Raw genomic sequence first — 5,081 nt, forward strand, 5'->3', positions numbered from 1 at the left:
CATCGAAGCCAGGGAGGAGATTGCAGACACTTTGTCTTTGATCCTTTATGTCGTCATTTCCTGCAGGCACCATGCCAGAAGGTTTGAGGATAGCGAATGATTATCCTCGTTCAAGAAGGATGTAGACACAAACCTGTTCGGATGTGTAATCATCTGGAAAGGAATAAATTGATGAGGTTAGTCAACCCAGTTTTGAGCAGGGAACATTGTTGACTTATTTGAGAAGGTGAACAAACAAGTGGATGAGGGTAAAGTGGTTGATGTGGTGTATAGATATTTCAGTAAGGCGTTTGAATAGTTTCCCCACGATAGGCCATTGCACAAAACAGGAAGGCATGGGATTGTGGATGATATAATGTTTTGGATCAGACATTGTCGAGATGATAGAAGACAGAGGATGGTGGTTCACTGGAAATCATCATCCAGGAGTGGTGTACGGCAAGAATCTGCTTTGGGGTCATTGCTATTTGACATCTTTATAAATAAGCTGGATGAATGCATTGAATGATGGGTTAGTAAATTTGTGGATGACACTACGTTTGGTGGAGTGTTGTTTATTGCCGAAGGTTACAGAGAGGCATAGATAAACTGCAGATCTGGCCTCAGATGTGGCAAATGGAGTTTAATGTGGAACTTGTGAGGTGATTCACCGTGGAAGGAGTAACAAGAATGCAGGATTGCTGGGATGATGGCAAAATTCATGCTAATGAAGATGAACAGAGAGGTCCAGGGTATCCATGTACACAGATCCCGATAAGTTTCCATCCAGGTTGATATGGCTGTTTAGAAGACAGAAGGTGGGCTAGCTTTCATTAGTAGAGGGAATGAGTTTCCCAGCCCCGATTTCATGCAGTAGCTGTACAAAATTCTGGTGCATACAGTTATGGTCAGGACATTATAGGAAGGATGTGGAAGCTTTGGGTTTAGAGGAGATTTACTCCGTTGTTGCCAGGTATTATGAGAAAAGGCTAAGGGTCATGAGACTGTTTTGGTTTGAATTAAGGTTGAGAGATGACTTTATTGAGGGGTTTAATATAAACAGAGTGTTACATATGGTAAACAGTGAGAGACGTTTCCTAGATTGGTGATGAATCGCACGAGGGAATATAGCTTTAAATTGAATGGTGATAGATATAGGACAGGTAACAGGTGTAGTGTGTTCATACAGAGAGTAGTTGGGATGTGGAACAGCCTGCCAGCAACAGTAGTAGACTAGCTCACTTGAAAGACATTTCAATGTCACTGGATTGACAAATGGATGAAAATGGAATTGTGTAGATTCGAGGGACGAGAGATTGGGTTCACAGATTGACACAACATCGTGAGCCGAAGAGCCTGTACAGGGCTGTGATGTCATATATTATGTATTTGCACTATTATGATGTGGGTGGTTGGTTGTAGGGAGAGGTGAGGTGGAGGGACTTGTGAGTCATGTATCGGGGACGGTCATTATCCAAGAGGCCTTTCTCCGTAGACACCCGAAGACAATGGGAATCTGACTGCTTCTGAATGAAAGGACTATGGCTGTTGCCAGGACAATGTGTAATCACCAACATGATGTACTGTGCATTGGCACACTGTAATATTAATGGAGTGAGAGGTGAGGTGTCCAGTCACAACAATAAGAGATCCAGGATATTGCCAGATCAACTGAAGTGGTTAGTTAAATCACATTCTTATTCTATTACAGAGAACCATTTACTCAGAAGAGATATATAATCAGTACAGAGCACTGTGTAGATGAATCTGTGCTCAGTTCAACTCAACAATCTTCTGAGTGCGGAAAAATGTATAACAATGCACTGATCTATAAACCTGCTGTAGATATCTGTCCAGCACGTGGAGCTACCCAGACAACAGCTGTACCTTGATGTATAAACCTGGGAAAGAGCCCTGCAAACCACAGCCATGTATTGATCTAGGTGTCTGTACAGCACTGACAGCTATGAAGAACACAGCAGTGCAATGAGCTATAACGCCGGACTAGATACCTATCCAGCACTGGGAGCCATGCAGACCACAGCAGTAAAATTATACCCAGGCAAGTGAAGCACCTTGGAGGAGGTTGGAATGAATTTTACTGCACTTTTTGCAACTTACAATGTTTCTGAATGTCATCTTCCAAATCACAGCTGGAATATGCTGACTTACGGGAAAACCTTTTCACTCAAAGAGTGGTGGAAATCTTGAATTAAGTACTTGTGAGCGTTTTTAGGATAGAAACGCATATTACATTTCAGAAGCATTCAGAGGTACATTTGCGATGCAAAAGCATACAACACCGTGGGCCAAGTGTTGGAAAGTTGCCTTATAACAGTGAATTAGTTACTTTTCAAGGCACAGATGAGACGGATCAGATGCACGTTTCCTGTATTACAGATTTCAATGGCTCCCTGTGCATGTAGAGCTTAGGTATGGACAGTTCAGTCAATCGAGCCTATTCCATCATTTAATAGGGTCATGATTGATCTCACCTTAGATCTCACTCTTGTCGCCTTAAAGGGCGAGTTTCTGTCGTGTAATGGTTATTATATTCGCCTAACACGTGAAAGGTCCCCCGTTCAAAAATGGACCGAAACAGCCTTACTCCCGATGGCACTTTTGGGGCGGCATGGTGGCTCAGTCGTTAGCACTGCTCCGTCGCAGCACCAGGGTCCCAGGTTCGACTCCAGACTTGGGCGATTGTCTGTGTGGAGTCTGCACATTATCCCCATGTCTGTGTGGGTTTCCTCCAGTTTCCTGCACATAGTCTAAAGACATGCAGGTCAGGTAAATTGGGCATGCCAAATTGCCCAGAATGTTCGGTGCATTCATCAGAGGGAAATGGGTCTGGGTGGGTTAGTATTCGGAGGATCGGTGGAGGGCCGAAGGGCCTGTTTCCACACTAGGGAATCTAATCTAATCTAATCAAACAACACTGTCCTGCCCACGCTACATAACCCTTCAACCTGCTGCCAACAGAAAATCTGTGGAAGTCCTCCTCGCATTGACTCAATGTTTCACCACCCAGCAAAACCTCATTTGACGAATTCCACAGTTCTACATACTCTTAGAAAATTGATTCATTCCCATTTTAGTTTTCAGTCTGCCAGTCCCTAACCTAAAATCAAGATCTCCCGTTGCAGATTGCCTCACACGAGGAAGCATCCATTCCACGTCTACTTTGTGAACAGCAAGGCTAAAAGTACTTAATAGTTCCTTCAAAGTCTGCACAAAATATTTACAAGTAGACGCGGGCACAGACAGTCAATGATCCCTGTTGCTCGGAACTAGTTTTTTTGGGGAAATTCCAACATGTGTGGCAAAGTGCTGGAAATTAATGTTGTATTTGTTTCGAAACATAGAAACATGGAAACATAGAGGATAGAAAGAGGCGGAGGCCATTCTGCTCTTCGAGCCTTTTCCACCACTCATCACAATTACGGACGATCCTTCAACTCAATAACTTAATTCTGCTTTGTCCGCACAATCTTCAATCCCTTTCGCACAAGTACTACGTCTAATTGCAACCATATGGGATCAATGTGGATTTCAACAGCTTCCTCATTTGCTCTCCCCTAAGTTATCCCAGTCCCAAGCCTCTAACTCGGCACACCACTACTGACATGAATACCACATTTCCCATCCATCTGCTCCACCCTTGTCTCTGATATATCACATTCTCCCTCATCTTAATCTACCTATCGCATCATCAGCTACCTTCGCGCCGACCAGACCCATCCCTTTAATTCATCTGTCAGCGCCCCTGCACACAAGCCTCATTCCTGATGAAGGGTTTATGCCCACAACTTTGACTCTCCTGCTCCTAGGATGATGGCAGACCTGATGTGATTTTACAGCACCACATTCTCAACTCTGATCTCCAGCATCTGCTGTCCCCGCCTTTCACTCGAGCCAAGTATCGGGCAGGACTCTAGAGGGTTACAAGGCCGCCAGGAAGGAAACAAAGATGGACTTGGGAAAGTTGGAAGGGGCATTAACACTCTTTAGTGGTTAGCTTTAAGGAAAGCCCTAAGGTATTCTACATTATGTTAAAAAATGTATGGCGGTGGAGTAGCAGGAATGCATGCAGGATATTTAGTATGGGCCTCATTTGCTCCCATCTGCCTTCTTACTTTTTCTTTCATTTTCTGTTCTTTATAACTTTGCTCTTTTCTCACTTTTGTTTTGTTTCTTTAATCATTTCTCTTCTCTTTCCTTTACAGCCTTTGCAGTGGTTTAATCACAGCAGTTGTCGCCACTTCTGCCCCACCCAAGAACTTGCCGCAACTGACTTGGCCCAACCAGGACAGGACAGACCGTGGGCTGGAGCTGGCGATACAGGCCTCTGCCCTCGAGAAGCGCTCCCTTCTTCTTTCTCACTGTCCTTATCTATCTGGCTATCAATGTCCTCTCCGCCAGCCCGAGGCCCTCGCCCGGGCGTCTCCTCCTGACTCCAGCATCAGGCTGCAGGCTCTACGCATTCCCTTCTATATCCCAACCCTCCTGCATTCAACTTTCCTCCCCTCACATTGTCCCATCCCTCCTATAGGCCGAACTCTCCTGGGTAAACTTCCTCTTCGCCCAGATACCTACATATACACATATCCCTCCGAAATCCCAACCCTCGATCTTCCACACTTCCATCTCTCATCCTGCATTCACATACTATTTCCAGTTGTACCATCATCCATGCCTCATATGTCCCCATTCCTTCCTATCCCTCCCCATCCTTCATATATCCCCATCCCACACGTGCGCTCACCCTTATGTACTGCTCAGAGTGTGAAAATTCTGACTTCAAACCTCCACTGACTTGCGGCCATATCTCATCATGGAAAAAGCTTTAGCAGTAAACCCAGCGGACAAACCTCGAGCTGGTGTCCCGAAGGCAGTCCGAAGTTGGCTTCAACCTTGGACTGGAAACTCCTGCAACAACACAGTTGCCTCTCTACTTCGGTTATTGCCCTTGCTTTGGACAAAACTCGTGCCGAGGAGATAGAACCCTGCGGTCTGGGCAATTGCCGGACTTACATACAACCGTTCCCAGCTCTGCTGCCTGGAGAGGACACTCCAGCATTGCCTCAACATGACGGCAAAGC

The sequence above is a fragment of the Chiloscyllium plagiosum genome, chromosome 8, assembly GCF_004010195.1.
Source record: "Chiloscyllium plagiosum isolate BGI_BamShark_2017 chromosome 8, ASM401019v2, whole genome shotgun sequence".
Classification (NCBI taxonomy): Eukaryota; Metazoa; Chordata; class Chondrichthyes; order Orectolobiformes; family Hemiscylliidae; genus Chiloscyllium; species Chiloscyllium plagiosum.